The 20,604-nt window shown below is 44.2% G+C and overlaps 1 protein-coding gene across 2 annotated transcripts in view; it reads left to right on the top strand.

Annotated features, from left to right (window-relative positions):
- HDAC10 (histone deacetylase 10) overlaps positions 1 to 20,604 on the top strand; it is a 298,704-nt gene that overhangs the window by 173,790 nt on the left and 104,310 nt on the right. The window lies entirely within an intron of this gene.

Genomic DNA, 20,604 nt, shown 5'->3' with positions numbered 1-20,604 from the left:
CATACACAGCACACTTAGGGCCTGATTACAACTTTGGAGGAGGTGTTCATCCGTCCCAAAAGTGATGGTAAAGTGACGGATATACCACCAGCCGTATTACGAGTCCATTATATCCTATGGAACTCGTAATACGGCTGGTGGTATATCCGTCACATTTGGGACGGATTAACACCTCCTCCAAAGTTGTAATCAGGCCCATAATGTCCAGTACCGTCACTTTATTTGATTTAAGAGAGATTTATATAGCAGGGAAATGTTCTTATAATAAAACAATAGATATTCTGAGAAAGTGTCCCTATGGATGAATGTGTGTGTTTCTGTGAACATTAGAGATATGGTGTATCACTTGTGCCGGCAATTGTATCTTGCTACAGCCTTGAGGAAAGTACAGGTGAAAAGAATGTCATGCTAAGAAATGTTATGCTTTCCTAGGTGAAAGGACAAATAGAAAAAGAAAAGAAAACACCACCACGAATGTGGCAGATTCTAAAATAATAAAATGAAACAGAATAAAATGTTACTAGGCTAAAGGGAACAAGCAGCAGGCCTAGTTGCTAAAATAACATTCCCAAAGACATCACAAATATTGGCTATACAGCACCATCCCCTTGTCTATTCAGATGTGGTAAAGCAGCCTAATAATAAAAAAAGCAACTAAAATGCAAAGCTTTAAAACACATATACATAATTATCAATTATGACAAGTTAAAACACTATTGAGCGTGTGAAACTTAAAAAAAGGTCAATTTAGAAGTTCAGCAGTGGCGCCAATGAAACCAAATTTAAAAGTCAACATCATTTTGAAAATCTCCAATTACAGCGGGACAATTGAAGAAAGGAAATGTTCCACTTTGGCGTGCCATAAAGTGACCAAATCGGTACCACTGAAAACCAAAGAACACTCATGTTCTAAAGCCTGAGCTCCAGCAGAGGCAGCAGCATTCTGTGTTGTGCCCAATGTTGAGTTCAGAGCTGCATGATCCATGAAGGGCAGCTCATAGATGGCTTCCAGTAGCTAACACATCCTCAACGCGCATGTCTGGTAATGAGCCCTCAGCAAGAACATCAACAGATCAGCATCCAATGAAAGTAAGTGCCTCGTGAGAAGACAAACTTTCAGCTCACATTCAAAAAGGCACCAGAGGCATCGAAACACAGGAAGCACACAATCCAAAATCGGTCTGAAAGGCAGAGGCCAGATGCACTCCAGTTCTTCCAGGAGTGGTGCTCCAAAATACTGCATCATGCGTTCACTACACAGTTGCACTGGTGGAAGCGCTTTCAGTCCTCCTTGTTGTGATGGGACAGCCATTTTGAATTGAAAAATAGCAACAGCAAGATGCCACCTATTATAGCTAAAATAATTGGAAATCCCCCCAAAATGTTTGAAAATATGGACTGAAGGTGTTAAGCCAAATATAGAGGAGAAGGTGTTAAAGAAACCAGAACCAACAGCCTTAAAGAAATGTACAATCCCGGTAGTTCTGGATGCGTTAAATATTCGTCCCACAAGTTCACCAAAGTGTCTCGGAAAGTTTGTATTTGAAAGGGACTGTATTTCTGCAGATGACCTCGCAACTTGAAGCGCGTAGGTCTCACTTGCAGATGTCAGCGCCACATTTATTTTTACACACTAAAGCCTTTATTCTGCTCAACTTGTCAAAATTCACATTTGAAGTAGCAATGTGAGGCCAAATATCTGCTACTTTCGTCTGTCGTGTAGTGGGAAAAAGAACATTTTCGCAACAGGTGACAATTTGGGAGACCGAAACGACGTAAGCAATTCTGGCTTGTATTCCACAACAGCTCTCACTGTTAAGAAGCACATATCTTCCATTAAAGAGCAAATGGAACGCAGGTCTAATCAAGGGGACAGGAACTCTCTTCAGATAGCAAGCTTAATTTGCTGCCGAAGCCTTACACACCCAGTGCAAGGACAGCTGCTTACAAACCATTGAATGGCTCACAGAAGTGTTGCATTCACTTCCGCTAAAGAAGACCTCTTTTGTGCCATTGAGACGCATTACATTTTTCCTTGTCACCATGGTTGGGACATAACTGTCTATGACTTCCATTGTCCACACTGTTTGTTTATTGGTACTGTGTCCTCGTACACATAAACAACAAAATTGGCAAAGCTAATAGGTCATGCTTTGACAACTGAGTGCAGTGGTTATATATTTTTCTTAAAATTCTATTGTAAGCATATACCATAAGAATAAGAAGAAATCGCAGTGCACCCTAATTGCGACAACCATATACTTTATATATACTTTATATATATATATATGATACATTTTTTTATATATATATATATATATATATATATATATATGTTTTTTTTTTTTATTGACCATTGCATATAATATAAATAGAACACTACAGGTGCAAGTATACTTAGAACAAGCATAAAAACTCTTTTTAGTTGTATTGCACGTCACAGGGAAATTATTATTTGCTAACAATTATGGAATGAAAAAGTTTTTACAAAGTAAAGTATTGTCACTATCCCTGAAGGGCACTTCATTTTAGGCGGGTGTGTACATGTGATGGGGAAGACCATCCCTCACAGTGCAAGAGATCCAGTAGCTGATGTGGCTGTTTCATTGCAGATGATATAGGTTGTGCTGTACAAACGTGAAATGTTAGTGACCGGTGAACAGACCGTTGGATTAAGTGGACTGACCGATAGCCCCACCCCCGTGTGTGTGTATATATTAATGTCTTTTTTGGTACAGCATTAGCCTGGCCCTTTTGATTTTACTACAATAATATTTAATGATGTATTATGTACTCTTCGGGGCTTTGGCCAGTCCCCTTTTTCCATTCTGTTGTATGTGTCATTCACATTTTATTGCCACCTGCTACAGCAAACATAATGGGGTAGTGGGTTAGCTGGCTTCAACCATGTACTTATTTCACTGTGAGTGACAGCATTCTGTCCTTTCACAAGGCATACATCCACATGCAAAGTAGTACTTACTGTGCCAGTGACTACTGTGGAAGAGTGCATTTTGAGACCAAAATATATTTTTACTTGTAGCCAATATTTTTTTTATATTGGCAAAAGCCCAGCATCTCCACCTTCAGTAACATTTTGTAAAAACCATGAAAAGCAAACATCGAGAAAGCCACAAAACTGCCTGATACCAGACCTATTGTCTTTGTTAATTTTTGTTTATGTAGGGATTTATCTGAGGCAGGAATAGATCGAGGCCAGACCTAAAAGATTCCACCAATGTTGAACGCCTTACAGGAGAAGGGCACTAGGTGGCACCACACACAAGGACATCTGCATTTTATGAACTAGGCTAGTAGTTGACTCTATGCTAAATGATACGGAGTCGCATAATTGAACCAGGCAAAATTATGTTCAACTACGAATAATTGTATTCCCTGTTAAAATCACAACAGAGTGTATTGTTGTCATGATGCACCCACCACCGTCAGTGAAGCGAACTGCTGGCTCCGGTTTAACCAGGCTGCACCACTATTAGAGAATCCACGCTTCTTTAGGATTACCGGCCCAGGACTTTCCTTTTACATATCATTGTTTCCCGCGAACTGAGCCATTCCATTCACTTGACTGGAGCCAAGATTACAACTCCCATAATGCAGGGTTTCTTTTATTGAAAGGCGAGCTAAACAAACAAGCGGACATTGAATTATTTCAATAACCATAAACTGGGCGAAGCATGAGCAGCTCTCACTGAGATGGAAGAGGGGCGGGGCACAAGTGATGGTGGCTATGCGAGGTGTTCTGATGAGTTCTTCGAGTCTATGCCCACAAAGGTTCAACTGTGCCAATGCCCGATACAGAAGGGTTAGCCCTTCTTGATGAAACAATACCGATCGAGTGTCGCTTGGGCTGCGGAAGTCTTTATCTGCTTCGGCCCGGGAGACAATCGGGTAGTCTTTTGGCTTTATTTTAGGACCACGGCTTAAGTATTATTTTCTAACCGTTCTGTAATTTGCTGTCTGTACTTTTTAGGTCGAGCGCGCGCAAGCTCTGTGGGCTTTTAACCACGCCCACCGCACGCCCATCACTATTACTCGTTCCTGGGCTTGCGGTCAAAAATCCTTTGTCATCATTTGTAAATTCTTTACGTTTGTCCCTCCTTTGGGCAGTTATGTTATACCTTGGACACCACCGACACTGTTACATGGATAAATGCACATTTGCCGGTTGACTGCAAACAAACCTCTTTTTCTTTTTTTTTGTCTCCTTCGCGATCACGCTCATGGCGGCCGGGGCGCTTTGAATCGGCTTGCTTATGGTAACTGTTTTAGTTCTCGTTTTCAATTTGTGTCAAGAAAAGCCCGGTTAGGAATTTATAACGCTAATAATTCTAACTCGATTAAATGCGAGACCCATTGCATTGCAATTGCTTGTTTCTTACAGTGACAGAGCTGGTAATATTTGCTTAACCAGAAGGAAGTCAAGCTGATTTTCTGTCTAATGTTGATGGGTAAACATGAGATCTGTAAAAAAATTGATCTACACCAGTAGTCCTCCACTGTTTGAAGATTGGGTTCGTGAAATTAAAGGATGATAAATTGTTACTGTTCTATTCCAGTTAGATAGTGCCCAGTTTGCCACTCTAGCAGTTTAAGCAGCCCTGAAAACTGCATTTGTAGCTTGCTGTTTTGTACCAATTCATGCAATGCTGCTAAACACAAGCATTGGCAAAGCCAACAGATCTGGGTTTAATATTCTAACGCCTGCTGCTCTTGTACAAAATATCAGATGTTCTGAATTTCCGCGGACAGTGTCGGTTTTTGGGGGACCGTCCTGGTGTCTTGACACTTTTCTTCACTTTAAATACACGTCCTAGTTTTTGGGACCAGGATCAGGCAATTCAGCAAAGTAGAAATTAAATGTATGCACTCCTTTCACAGTTGCCTCTGTAGACTGAAAAAAATGAGTAATTTATCCGTGTTTGTTGGCACCACTGGAGGAAGTATAGGCTGCGTGCTCTCAGCAGAGGGGAGACAGGGTGGGGATGAGAGCAGAGGTCTCGGGGCGGAGACCCTGCCATAGATAATGTTAAATGTAGCCTTGTAAATGTGTGTGTTTGTGTGTGTGTGAGATATATATACACACACACACACACACACACTTGAAAGCCCATAGTATATACATAGGCACACATTTATAAGGCTACACAAAAAAGGTACAGGCAAGATATAGAAGTAAGACTATAGGCTGTAGTCCCACTTTTATTTCTGGCCTGTCCCGGTTTTTGATTCTCAAAATCTGGTCACCCTACATATTGAGACAGTCAGCAGCAGGAATAAACAGAGAGGGCTCCTGAAGTTCCGTACAAGCACATGCCTGAATGCAGGATGCACTCAAACAGCCAATAGCATTAGATTAGATAAATATTCCACTGACCTGAGCCAAGAGGTGTCTTTCAATGTTGAAAGGGGTCGACCCAAAGCCCACTCTTTGTATATTTTTAGCAACCTCGTTAGTTTCCATCCTCTGCTTGACTCCTCCCTCTGGGCCCAGCCTACTGTACGTCACATGCAAATGTGACAATCTCCTATTATTGTGTGTCTGCAAATTGCCCAAACATAACTACAAAGATCGTAGTCACTCCTTTGAAAGTCCTAACCCCTGCAACCTAGTAATACAGAATCTCCTCAGGCTTGTGCATTAATCTCACGTAAACCCACAAATGCTTGCATAAAAGCGTCTACTAATTTAATCTACTACAAAAGAACTGGTATAAAAGCATTGAATGTTTTCCTGAGGCACATAAAGCCAATACCACTAACCAACAATAACTAGTAACCACTGATTACCAACCAACCTTGGGTTTTGGAGCATCCTGCTCCTCAGTATTAAGCACTTCAATGCTTCATGAGTAGTAAACGCTATACATATATATATATATATATATATATATACATATATATATATATATATATATATATATATATATATATATATACATATACATATACGTGAACCTACTGGCGGTCACCGTTCAACGAATCCTCAAGAAATTTGCAAAACTAGTGTGCCACTCACTTCAGCTGCTGTCTTGAAAGTTTCAGGGCAATTCATCAAACGAGGGCCAAGAAAAAGGGGGGGTCCTAAAACTACTTTTTCCCCATGCAGTTTCCCTTAGGGATTTTGAACACGACTACAACCTGAACCGCTGGACATAATAACACCAAATGTGGCAGAAAGGTAGCTCTTGGTCCAGAAAGAGCCCTTTTTGTTGTGGTGCAAATCTGTTCAGTAGTTTTAGAGTAATTAAAGAAAAAACAATATTGTATATCTAGGGATGCAGAGCCTCCGCAGATCCCAGATATCTCATGCTCATATCAGATTGGCTGCCAACACTTCGACCAGGAAGTGTCGGCAGCCATTTAGAGACTTGGACTCGGCAGAGTCCCAAAAATAAAGTAAAGAAAAAAAAGAAAGAGTCAGGGTGTAGGAATACCTTGACCCCCTAACCCTAGTGCTGGAATCCCCCAGGGACCCGGTTGGGCAAAAAAGCATTTTTTAAAAACTTTTGCCACGAAAGCATGGAGGATCTGTTAATCTGTGAAATAAAATGAAAAAAAAACCAACCTTTATCTTCTGCGCTCATTTGAAAATTAGCCCCCGGGTGGGCCTGGTCCCAGGTGCATTGGCTATAAATAAAAGTTGAGAGGGGGTGCACAGAGCCCCACTCCTCAAGTTCATTTGAGTCTCAGGGACCGCCACCTCCCTGGGGCTTTATGTAAATATTTGAGGGGGGGGCCGTGTGGACCTACCCTCCTTATGCTCCTGTGAGCCCCTGGGACCACCACCTCCCCAGGCATAAATGAAAAATTGGAGTGGGGAGCGCGCAGACCTCTCTACTGTTGCTTGGAGGGGCCCCAGGGACCACCACTTCCCATTGGTTCTTATACTAAATTGGAGGGGGCCATGCGGGCCCCCCGTGTCCCTGTAGAGCCCTGTGGACCACCACCTCCGTGGGGCAACGTATCTAAATGAAGGGGGGGGGCTGTGCGGCCCCTCCTCCAGGACATGTATGGCCCTAGGGACCACCATCTCCCCAGGGCTGGCCCATGCAAACCAAAGGAGGGGGACTGTGTGGGCCCCTCCTGGAGCCAATAATGGCCCTGGGGAATGCCACCCAGGGCCAGCTCCCTGTCTCCCTGTCTCCCGAGGTGCCCACCCTCTGGAGATAGTAGTCTGCTCTTGCTTAGCGGGAGCTGTCAATGCTCCAGCCAAGCGAAAGCAGACTGTAAATCTGGTCCCAGGAGACGGGAGCAGGGAAACAGCTTCCGCCTGCTGGCAGCGGACTTTTCATCTGTTTTTCTGCCTGCTTTCAACTGGGCAGGAAAACAGATGAAAGGATTGCTCCTACACGCAGGAACCAGCATTTTTAGCTGCACCCTGCATGCAGGAGAACTGCCGCCTCCCGCTTGAGGCGTGGAGCCAGCAGGGACCTTGGTTTCGCCACTTATAGGCTAGTGGTATGCAACTTTTTACTGCCTTTTATCAGGATGATGGACAGCTTACCAAAAAGTCCCCTCAGCCCGTTTCCCACCGGATTTGGAAAAGAGTTCATAATAAGGAGGAGTATGAGCACATCTCCGCCAAAAAACAAAGCACTTAGTACATATAATTAAGAGGAAGTATCCATGTTTGGTTGAGATTCAACTCTTTGTAATCCCCTCGTCTTCTCTACATAGGGACTCATGTTACTGCAGATTTCTGTATAGAAGTGCTCAAGGAACAATCACTGCCAAAATTACAGACATACAAGTTCACTGGAGACACAACATTGGGGTCCTTTATGCAGCTGTAGTGTGGAATATGCACTATACATTTAGCTAACGAGGTAGCGCATACTAATTAGCCAGTAGAAAGTATTCCAGTTAGGTAGACATTTTGTGCAAATTTGTGGCTTCCTCTTGGATAAATAAGCAAGTCTGGATGCATTTTTGCACTGATGCTTATTTCAAACAAAATAAACCAGAATGGGAAACAATTACAAATCTAACTAAGCAAAGCAGCTGCTCCAGTTGAACTCCGCTTCCAGGCCCTGTGGGCAACACCCGCCACACAGGGCAGAAGGCTATGCATGGCACGGGGTTGGATGCCTACTCGGGGTTGGGCGCAAGGCCTCTGGCCCACTGTATTAAAAAAAACATATAAATTCAATTAAAAAGCCGAAGGTTATAGGAACGTTATATTTAGGAATTAGCATTTAAAAAAACATAAAAATTCACCTAAAAAAAACAAAGGATACAGGGACGTTATAGTTAGGATCAGGATTTAAACACACAGACAGCCATAGAAATTCAGCTGTTACAGTTAGTTATTTCAGTTAACTATAACTTGAGTCCTGAGGTAATTGTAACTCATCCCCTCGCCATACAGCTTATTACCCCACATATTACATCTTTCATGACATTCTCGATTGCATCATTGATATCACTGCAACATTTGCAATAAAGTTATTGATGAGAAAACTGTGCATGGCGGAGGCGCGAGTTGTAGTTACCTCAGGACACGAGTTATAATTACTTGAAATAACTCTAACTATAACAGCTGAATTTCTATGGGTGTGTGTGAGTAAATTCTGATCCTAATTATAGCATCACTATAACCTTTGACTTTCACTTTAAGTGATATATACGTACAATAGCAAAAAATTCAAACGCTCAGTCAGGCTGCAGGCAAAACATAGTTTACTCTGGAAACTGACACGTTTTGGCCCACACGGCGGAGTCCTCTGAAATGCATCAGTTTCCAGAGTAAACTCTGTTTCACCTGCAGCCTGACTGAGCATTTTATCTTTTTGCTACTGGATTGTACTATTGTCGGTGTGCTCCTCCGTCTTACGCTACACTCCCCTTGGGTATCATGCCCGTTTTTAGAGCTTTACTTGGATATATATTCACTTAAAAAATAAAGGATGCTTGGACGTTATAGTTAGGTTCTGAACTTATTCGCACAAAACCAGAGAAATTCAGCAATTATAGTTAGTTATTTCAAGTAACTATAACTCGCGGCCTAAGGTAAGTATAACTCGTGCCTCTGCCTTGCACAGTTTATTTTCAATAATTTAACTTCTAATGTTTCAGTGATAATTTTATTGACATTATAAAAGGTTATCATGAGTGCTGTAATATCTTGAGTAATTGGCAGTGCATGGGGAGGGCACGAGTTATAGTTACCTTAGGCCACAAGTTATCAATGGTTGAAATAACTCTAACTATAACTGCTGAATTTCTCTGGTGTTGTGCAAGTAAATATGGAACCTAACTATAACGTCCCTGTAACCCTTGGTTATTTAAGTGAATTTTTATGTTTTTTAAAATTCTATTTCCTAACTGTAATGTCCCTATAATCTTTGTTGTTTTTCAGTGAATTTCTATGGTTTTTGTAACATAAAGTAATTTTCATTACTCTACGTTAGTCCAACCACCACCCCCTAACTGCCCTACCGCTCCCTGCGCATGCCCTTTGGCCACAGGGCCTGTCTCTCTGGGTGTGATAAAAGGAGTGAGCGGGTGTCTCTGGGTGTGAGGGGGTCTATATAGATGTGAGAGTTGGTGTGAAAGTGGGTGTGAGATTAGGTGTAAGAGTGTGTCTCTGGGTTTGAGTGTCTCTGTGAGTGGGTGTGTGAGTGTCTGTGTGGGTCTGTGAGTGCATGAATCTGAATGGGTCTGTGAGTGGGTGCGTGAGTCTCTGAGTGGGTCTGTAAATCGGTAAATGAGTGTCTGAGTGCATCTGTGAGTGGTTGTGTGAGTGTCTGTGTGGGTGTGTCAGTAGCCATGTGATTGATTCTGCCACAAAGGAACCTCACCTGCCCTTTTATCCAACAAGAGTCCACAGATTTGCATGAAATATCTACTCAAGTGGAGCTCTTTCTGCCTCCTTGGGTAATTGTCAAGTGTGTATTTTACACTACAGGTGTGTAATGGAGCACAAGGAAATGTCACCAGTGACCTTGTGTGAATTTTGCCATTATGATTGTTCCTGTTGCCCGTTTCTCTAGAGTTCTGTGATAAGATGAATGCTCCTATCGAGAGGTCAAATCTCCACCAAACCAGGGTCCTTCCTCTTATATATATGAACCTCTATTGAATAGAGGTGGGTCGTAGGGGATGGGGTCCCCGGGACTAAAAACGGCCAGGGTGGGGAGGGACGGGGGCAAGGTGTTGCGCGTGCTCCCCCTTTTGAGTAGTAGTGGGCCCCGGGGAAAATCAGCTGGGGGGGTTGGGGCATGCAGTCCTGCAGGAGAGGACAAGAAGTAACCCACTCGTCACAGTCACATACAGATTGAGCTCCGATAGATCAAAGATGCATTCACCTCCACAAAGGTTTTCAGATCATTTTTCAATGTGGAATCGCAGAGTAAACACACTTGCTTCGCCTTCGCCAAGCCCAGGATTTACGATCATTTGCCCTTTCCAGAAGTGGAGCTTCAACTGGGGCACCTGCTACTTTTATACTTGTAAGTGCTTGCTGTTGAGGTTTAATTTCTGTGAAATTAGCATCATGGCCTGAACGGAAGCTCATCTGCATGTCAAACAGGAGTCCACAGTTTTACACAGAATGTCTATCCAACTGTAGCAATTCTTACTGGTTAGTTGGTAAGTGCTATCGTTGAGTGAATGGCCAGTGTGGGGGAGGGTGGCCATGCAGCCTCCTGCCCCCAGCCGATTTTGGCCCCAGGGACCCCATTCCCCTGAACCCACTATAATTTAATGAGGGGGCTGGGCACCCTCCCCTCCTCAGGCTGGAGAAGGGGCCCATGAGACCCTCTTTCCCTGGCCGATTTCGGCCTCAGGGACCCCATCTCCTGGCACCCGTGCCATCTGTTCAGTGGGACTGTGGGGGGAGCCTCAGTGCCACATGCAGTCCTATCCGGCTCCCACCTCCTGCGGGAGTCAGCATTGCTATCACAGAGGGATCTGCTAAACATGCAGCTCCCTGTCTGTGACAGCAGTTGTTTACTCTGTTTCCCTGCCCGCATGTCGGTGATCCCTGGGGCCATGGGTCTGTGACAGACCCCCTTCATTATTTCAGTTCAGCCTAGGGGAGGTGGTGGTCCCCGGGGCTGCAGGGGGCTGCAACGGATCCCTTTTATTCTTTTTTCAGCCCAGGGGAGGTGGCGATCACTGGGGCTGCGAGGGGGCCATGGGGCTCCCTCTTAATGTGAAATTATTTGCCCCAGGAAGGTGGCAATCCCCATTTATAATACATATACTACCTACTGGCAGTTGTTAGTATGTACTTATAGTTAGGACCATGTTTCCATAGAAAAAGTGTTTTTTGACTGGCCTATATCTTTGCCGTATGACGAATCTTCACGAAAATTTCCCAAAAAAAGTGTGCCAGGGATTCTTGTTGCGCATGGAAATTTTCGGGCTGATCCGTCTAGTGGGGGCCGAGAAAAAAAGGGAGAGGGGTGGAAAAAGTTGTGTTTCCCTTGTTAATTCCCCATAAACTCTTCAGAGTTGCCTTCAGCCCGAGCCGTTAGACGGAATTACACCAAATTTGGCAGAAAGGTAGCTTCTGGTCTGCAGAAGGCACTTTTTGTTATTTGATGTAAATCTGTTCATTTGTTTACAAGAAACTAGGGAAAATCCAAATTTGAATAGGAACGCAAATGTTTAATATTTGTGCCAATAGAAGCTCCGTAATTGGCTGGTCACAACCTGAACAGAAAGTTGCAGCCACCATTTTAAGGTCCCAGGCCTGAAAAACAAAATAAAAAGTAGCATAAGGGGTCAAGGTGGCGGCACCCTGACCCCAGGGGTGTGATATAGGGGTGTTTGAGGGTCACATTATGTATTGGATTTTATTATCTGTACAATAAACTACTACTACTACATTATGGGTTTTAAATGATTTTTCTTCCCCGTGCGTGATATTTGCAAATATTTCAGAACATTCTTGAATATTCGCAAAGAAGCAAAAAAAATAAAAATTCAGACTCATTCATACACTAACTCGTTCACTCATATGTGCATTCAGACTCATGGGCCCACTCACACACCCCCTCAGACACTCATGCACCTACTCATAGACTCACCCACCCACTTTCAGACCCACTCAGACAGTCACACACCCACTCACAGATGCACTGAAAGAGACAGGCCCTGTGGCCAACCCCTGCTGCACATGGCCAAAGGCTCTGCGCAGGGTCCGGTAGTTATAAGGACTTGGGTACAGGGCTGCCCCCGCCCGCACTCTCAAAGGCCGTGTGTGACGGTGTTTGGATAAACATATTCTAATTAGAATTCGTTTACGTTAAAAAACAATAGAAATTCAAAGAAAAAACTAAGGTTACAGGGACTTTATAGTTAGGTTCTGAATTTACTCGTACAGATCACAGAAATTCAGCAGTTATAGTTAGTTATTTCATGTTACCATAATTTGCGCCCTAAGGTAATTATAACTTGCGCCTTCGCCATGCACAGCTAATTACTCCATATATTATATCATTAATGACACCTTCAATGGCATCTTTGATATTATCACTGGCAACATTTGCAAGAAAATTATTGATGCAAAAACTGTGCATGGGGAGGGCGCATGTTATAGTTACCTTAGAGCGTAAGTTATAGATACTTGAAATAACTCTAACTGGAACTGCTGAATTTCTATGTTTTTGTGTGTGTAAAATCTGAACTGAACTATAATGTCCCTGTAACCTTACAACAGTCAAAAAGTGCTTTTTCAATGAAAACATGGTCCTAACTTTATCTACATACAGGCAACCGCCAGTAGTATGTGTGTGTGTATATATATATATATATATATATATATATATATATATATATATATAATATTGCCTAGCGGTGGTCCCCACTAGGTAGATATAGTTAGGACGTAGTTTCTAAAGAAAACGTTTTTTTGTTTGTTTTTTACTTGCCTATTATCTTTGGCACCGGTTAACAAATCTTCACAACATTTTACAAAAAACATTGATGCTCATGTCAGCTGCTGTCTGGAAAGTTTTGGGGTTATCCTTAAAGTGGGAGCCAAGAAAAGGGGGAGGTCCCACAACACTTTTTTCTCATGTGTTTTTCCATAGGGATTTTGAACAGCAATAGCGCACAAACCACTGGACAAAATTTGGCAGAAAGGTAGTTCTTGGTCCAGAAAGCAACCTTTTTTTTTTTTTTATTATTTGGTGTAAATCCGTTCAGTAGTTATTGAGAAATTGAAGAAAATCCATATATATATGCCTCCTGATCTTGTGCTGAGATCTGATTGACTGCCAACACTTCAACAAGGACGTGTTGGCAGCCATGTTGGGACTCTGCTTCAGCTGAGTCCCAGAAAAAATGCTAAAAAATAAAAGGGGCCAGGGTAGAGACACCATGACCCCCCCCCCCCCCTTAGCTGTGGTGCTGGGGTGCCAGAGGACCCCTCCACAGCAAAAAAAGCATGTGGGAACTGCAGCCTCTGGGTAAGTCATATCCCGGGCTCTGCCATCTCCCCGGGGCTAAACTCATTATGTGTGCATATGCGGGGGAGGCTGTCTGCCCCCTCCACAATCCCGGGGACCACCACCTCTCAGGGGCTTTTTATTAAATCAGTGCGGGGCGCGTGGCCCCACAGAGCCCTGTGGACTGTCAATCTCCCCAGGGCTGTAAACTGAATCAATGGGCCCACACTGCCCCGCAGCCCCGGGGACCGTCACCTCCCCGGCATTGTAATGAGATAGAGTGCAGGGGGGCTCTTTGTGCCCCCCTTGCATCCCTGGGGACCGTAATCTCCCTCAGGCTACAATAAAAGAATGAAGGGGGTCCGTTGCAGAGTCCCGGGGACCACCACCTTCCTGGGGCAAATAGAACTTTGGAGGGGGGCTGTGTGGCACCCCTCATGGAGCCAATAATGGCCTTGGGGACCGCCATCCCCCAGGGCAGGTTCCTGCTATGTCCCGGGGTGCCCACCCCTGGGACATAGCTGTTTGCTCTGACTTGGCAGGAGCTTTGACAGCTCCCATCAAGTCAAAGCAAACATTCCAGTTACAGCAAATGAGAGCTGTCAAACAGCTCTCACTTGCTGGAAGCAGAGTTTTCCTCTGTTTCCCTGTCTGCGGACATGAAGGCAGGGAAACAGAGGAAACTATTGCTTTCACAGAGAGGGAGTTGCATGTTTAGCAGCTCCCTGTCTGTGACAGCAATGCTGGCTTCAGCAGGAGGCAGGGAGCCAGCTGGAACAGCGGGAGCCTTCAGGCTGCCACAGCAGGAGCCTTCAGGCTCTCCCCGTGGTCTCTAACCATTTTGACCTGGTCCCATGGTGGGTGACCAGATGACATGTCTGGGCCCGTGGGGATTTGGGTCCCTGGGACTGAGATCTGCCTGGGGAGTGGGGCCGCTCGGCCCCAAAGAGAAATAAAATGTTGAGGCCGGGCCCCAAGGGATGGGGTCCCCAGGGCTGAGATCGCCCAAAATAAATTAGGAGGCTGGGACACAGGTAATGGGCCCCCTCACCCCATAAAAACAAATATATTAAATCCGGGCCCTTGGGATGGGGTCCCCGGGGCTGAAATTGGCCAGGGGAGTGGGGGTCATGTGGTTCCTCCTCATGGATTGTAGTGGGCCCCTCAGAATAGGGGTCCCAGGGGCTGAAATTGGCCGGGAGAGGGAATGGCACACGGACCTGCAGCCAAAGGCCATGCACAGCATAGGGTTGGCTGCAGAGACTGGCTGCAGGCCAGGCCCTGTGGCTAACCACACCATGCATGGCCTTTGGTTGTGCGCTGCTGTGGGTGGTTATAGGTGGTTGGCTGCAGACCCTGCCTCCAACCTCTCCTACGCAGAGCCAAAGGCCATGTGTAGCAGTGGTTGGATCAACGCATAGTGATGAAAATTACATAAAAAAAAAAAAATAACATAGAAATTCACTGAAAAAAATACAAGGTTACTGGGACGTTATAGTTAGGAAATTGAATTTTTTAAAAACATAGAAATGTAATGAACTCTTTCGCTGCCAGGCCTTTTCCCCCTTAGGTGCCAGGCCTTTTTTTGGCTATTTGGGGCAGTTCGTGCCTAGGCCCTCATAACTTTTTGTCCAAATAAGCTACCCACGTGAAATTTGCATCCTTTTTTTCCAACATCCTAGGGATTCTAGAGGTACCCAGAGTTTGTGGGTTCCCCTGGACGAGACCAAGAAATTAGCCAAAATACAGCGAAAATCTCATTTAAAAAAAAGAAAATGGGGAAAAAGGGCTGCAGAAGAAAGGTTGTTTTTGTTTCTCTGAAAATGTCATCTATAAATGGTTTGCAGTGCTAAAATCACCATCTTCCCAGCTTTCGGAAACAGGCAGACTTGAATCAGAAAACCACATTTTTCAACACAATTTTGGCATTTTACTGGGCAATACCTCCATTTTTACTATTTTTTGTGCTTTAATCCTCCTTCCATTTAGTGCCAGAAATGGGTGTGAAACCAATGCTGGATCACAGACAGCTAAACATTTCTGAAAAGTAGACAAAAGTCTGAATTCAGAAAGGGGTCATTTGTGTAGATCCTTCAAGGTTTTCCTACAGAAAGTAACAGCTAAAATAAAAAAAATATTGAAATTGAGGTGAAAAAAAGAGCCATTTGTGTCCACGGTTTCTTCTTTAACTTTTTCCAGCTATGGCAGATTTTTTAAAACAATATACCGTTATGTGTGCTGGACTCTTCGGGTTGTGGGGATATATAGGGCTTGTAGGTTCATCAAGAACCCTAGGTACCCAGAGCCAATAAAAGAGCTGCACCTTGTAATGGGGTTTCATTGCATACCGGATATACAACAGTTCATTTGGTGAAATATAAAGAGTGAAAAATAGGTATCAAGGAAACCTTTGTATTTCCAAAATGGGCACAAGATAAGGTGTTGAGAAGCAGTGGTTATTTGCACATCTCTGAATTCCGGGATCCCCATACAAGCATGTGAATTACAGGGCATTTCTCAAATTGTCGTTTTTTTTTACACATTGTCTTACATTTGGAAGGGAAACTTGTAGAGAAAGGCAAGGGGCAATAACACATGTTCTTCCATTCTGTGTTCCCCCAAGACTCCTGATAAAAACGGTACCTCACTTGCATGGGTAGGCCTAATGCTGCGACAGGAAACACAACATGGACACATCACATTTTTACATTGAAATCTGACGTGTTGTTTGTAAAGTGCCTAGCTATGGATTTTGGCCTCTGGCTCATTGGGAAAACCTAGCAAACCTGGACATTTCTGAAAACGAGACACCTAGGGGAACCCAGGTTGAGGTAACTTGTGGCGCTCTCACAATGTTCTGTTACTCAGAATCCTTAGCAAACCTCAAAATATGGCAAAAAATGTTTTTCCTCACATTGCAGTGCTGCAAAGTTCTGGAATCTGAGGGGGGCCACAATCTTCCTTCCATTCAGGAATTCCCCCAGGTCTCCTGATAAAAATGGTACCTCACTTGTGCGGGTAGGCCTAGTACCCACAGCAGGAAATGCCCCAAAACACTACATGGACACATCAAAATGATCAAATACAAAACTACCTGTTTTTGCGGGGGCACCTGCGTTTTTGGTCCTGGGCTCTGCAGCCATCTCTGGAAACCTACCAAACCCAAACATTTCTGAAAACTAGGCACCCAAGGGAGTCTAGGGAGGTGTGAATTGCGTGTATCCTCCAGTGTTTTCTTACCCAGAATCATCGGAAAACTTCAAATTTAGCTAAAAAATCAAAATTTTCCCACAATACTGTGTGGGATCACTGCACCGGCTCAATTTTCCTAACACCTAATGTTCCCCTCAGTCTCCTGATAGAAATGATACCTTACTTGTATAGGTGGGCCAAGTGCCTGTGACAAGGACGAGCCAAAAACATGTTGAAATTAAGGAGGAACCAAAGCGGGTCCAAAGGGGCGTTTTTAGGCCGACAAGTGGGGCAGAATTTTTATCAGTATAAATGCGACAATGCTGGATGGTAGGTATTTTGTGGATTCCTGCAGGTTCCCTGAAGGTTCCATCATAAAAATGTGGGAAAATGTGTGATTTCAAGCAAAGTTGGAGGTTTGCAGGGCATTGTGGGTAAGAAAATGGTGCAGGGTGCATGTAAAGCGGACTCACCCAGATGTTTCGTTTTCAGATGTGTCTACGTCTTGTAGATTTTTCTAGATGGCAGCGTCCAAAAACCCAAAGAGTGCAGCCCTCACCATTCCAAGTGAGATGATTTAAAGAGTTAGACAAGCTCTCATGGCCCAAATGTAAAACCAAAACCCCAAATAATCAAATGTCCTCTTGCTTGCCGTAGGATAAGATCTTTAAGTGTGCGGGGAGAGCTGAAAGACTGTTACCCCCCGCCAGTTGGGGTGGGGGCATAACCATGCCCATACTGGTTGGTAGCCACCACCCCACTATTTTTTTTTTTAATTCCCTGGCATCTAATAGGCATTCTGCTGCCCTCCTTTCTCCCCTCCCCCCCCCCCGGGAGTGGTTCGGGGGTAATTGCCCCATCTGTCCAATGGTGGACAAAAAAGTTTGTCCACATTTATTTGGGGTAGAGGTATGGCCTTACCCCATCCTCTTTTTTTGAAAAATAGAAATAGGCTGATCTGCCCCCAAGGGAGGCAGAAATGGCGGAAAATAAATTTACCCCCCCAGGGGAGTGACCCTTGCCTAAGGGGTGGCTCCCCATCTGTAAAACATTTTTAAAAATCCCTGGTCGCTAAGTGGTTTCTGGGGCAGATCGGCCTAATTAAAATGGGCCGGTCTGCCCCTAAGGGGGGGCAGAAGTGGCCTAAAATAAATTTGCCCCCCAGGGAAGCGACCCTTGCGTGAAACTGATGTAAAAAAAAATCCCTGGTGTCTAGTGGTTTTGGCCCACCTTGGGGGCAGATTGGTCTTATGTAAATAGGCTGATCTGCCCCCGGGGGGGCAGAAATGGCCTAAAAAGAATTTGCCCGCCAGGGGAGCAACCCTTGCTCAAGGGTTGCTCCCCTTTATTGATTAAGTAAAAAAAAAACTATACATCCCTGGTGTCTAGTGGCTTCTGCCCCCCCCCCCCCCTTGGGGCAGATCGGCCTAATTAAAAGAGGCCGAACTGCCCCCGGGGTGGGGGGGGGGGCAGAAAAGTCCTAATAATAAAATGCCCCCTCCAGGGGAGTGACCCTTGCCAGAGGGGTCGCTACCCTTTATTTTAAACATAAAATAAACATAAATCCCTGTTATCTAGTGGGCATTTCTGCAGCCGGATCGCTTCACGATCGGGCTGCAGAAATGCTCAAAGAGACATGAAAGGAAAGGCCTTTCCTTTCCTTTCATGCCTCTGCCTGACCCCACCCCCTGATCGGAAGAGAAATGCTTCCTTCGGATCGTGCCGAAAGCTGAACTTCCAGCGTGATGGGGGCGGCCTCTGATGAGATCAGTGCGGGATTGCTCGCTGACATCATCAGATGTCACAGGGGTCCATGGAGGGGGGGGGAGCAGAAGGGGAAGCGATTCCCCTTACATCCTTGCCCATGGGAGGAGGGTGGGAGGCCCTCAGGGGGACCCTAGCGCTTCGCCTGAGGGTTTGGTGTATGACGTAACAACTACATCCCAAGCACCCAAGGGGTTTTGAAAAACCAAAGGTTACAGAGCCGTTATAGTTAGGCTCACATTTAAAACACACAAAACCATAGAAATTCACCTGTTATAGTTAGTAATCTCAAGTAACTACAATTTGTGCCCTAAGGTAACTATAGCTTGCGCCCTTGCCATGCACTGTTAATTACACCACAAATTATGGCACTCATGACATCTTTGATAACATCATTGATAATATCACTGTAATATTTGCAGTAAACTTTCTGACGAAAAAAATTGTATGGTGGGGCACTAGTTATAGTTACCTTAGGGCACGAGTTATAGTTATTTGAGATAACCCTAGCAGGTGAATTTCTATGCTGGTTTTGTACCTTTAAAATGTGAGCCTAACTATAACGTCTCTGTAACCTTTGGTTTTTTAAAGTGAATATAACTATATATATATATAGATGTGTACATATATATATATATATATATATATATATATATATATATATATATATATATATATATATATATATTTGTGTATTTCTATGTGTATATATTTTGTGTGTGTGTGTATGCGCGCGCGCAACAGGTATAGTTTGCAGCTGAGCTGTCAAAACCCAGACCTGACAAGCTTTCACCGTGTAATGCCTGTACTGGGAAGGCCACCAGGTGGCGCTGCACACAAGGATATCAATTTCGGTGAAATTGTTGTTGTAGCGTTTAGTGACCACCTTTATACTGCACAACAGGGTTAAGATTTTACCAGATCTCGCTATAATTTAAGGGAATCCACAGTTGTAGTCACCAAATAACACGACGTCCGCTCGACCAATTGGTGCACTTGAACTGAACGAGGAATGCAATTCTCAGAATGTATCGCTGGGTTTCTTGAAAGCCCGGTTCTGGAAACTAGCTGCCCCGTGACATGGAATGCTTTGGCAACACATGCAAGAAAAAGCTGGTGAGTGTAGTGGTAGCAGGCCCTCCACTCCACCGAATTCGATGCCTTTCAACATAAGTTAAATTCCTTAAAAGTGATGAGAGTGGTATAGATCAAATACAGACAGCTGGACAATATCTTACTATTTTATAAAAGAGAAAACGTGCCGTCTTTTGACATCTGCAGTTTTCTCTCGCCTCTTCACAGTCTGCGGCGGTGACCCAAACTGCAGTACCAAAGTGAGTGTGTGAAAGCGAGAGGCGTGCACCACGTGACGTCGATGCACAGCCCAGTAAAGGTGTAAAATCGTTATTCTTAAGAGAACGTCTATAAAACGAAAGAAATGTGTCCGTCCGATGTAATTGTATTGTGCGAACCCTAGTTATTCCACAAAGGAAGGTCACAGCGATGCACTTCATATGGGGGTCGCAGCTGCAGCCCCCAGCTTGCCCCCTGCGGCCACTGGCCTCAGATGTGGCAAATTTAGAGCCAGGAACACAAGGGCAGCTCGTCCTTATGGGCGTTGCTTGGGGCTCCACTTCCTCGTTTTCGATCAGTTTTTTAATTACACTAATAGTGAGTAATATATTATTCACTATTAGTGTCATAAAAATGGAGAACAGTTAGTTGGAATATGACCCTCCTTGGTACCTGAATTAAGTAAAAAACACTTTTATGACTGTTGTGTGTATGCTTGCGGTTGTGCTTATTTAAAAGAGAGTGTGTGCATGATTGAATGTGTGTTTGTGTAAGCATGTGTGTGTGAGTGAAAGTAAATATGAAATGGTGCGTGATGTCACCCCAGGAATTTGGGTGAATTGACGTCAATGGTCACGGCATGGAGGGTGGAACCTTTAAAATATATATGCCAGCCTTCCCAATACACCTGGGAGACTACCGATAATCTCCCTTCACCTGATTCCTGCATGCAGAAACCCGACTCAGAGTTTCCTGAAACTGACGAAAATAAAATGTTTGTCATGCAGGCTCCAATCTCCCCCTCCAAGACTGACCTGACATCAAAGGTTAAGGCTTTATCCTTAATTCTTGGAGGGGGAGATTAGAGCATGTGACAGAGTTCTACATTTTATCTTTGGCAGTTCTACATAGCGCAAACAAAAACAGAGTTTAGGAC

The sequence above is a fragment of the Pleurodeles waltl genome, chromosome 4_1 (assembly GCF_031143425.1).
Source record: "Pleurodeles waltl isolate 20211129_DDA chromosome 4_1, aPleWal1.hap1.20221129, whole genome shotgun sequence".
Classification (NCBI taxonomy): domain Eukaryota; kingdom Metazoa; phylum Chordata; class Amphibia; order Caudata; family Salamandridae; genus Pleurodeles; species Pleurodeles waltl.
Note: the sequence above shows the minus strand (reverse complement) of the source record. Positions and strands in the feature narration are given on the sequence as shown.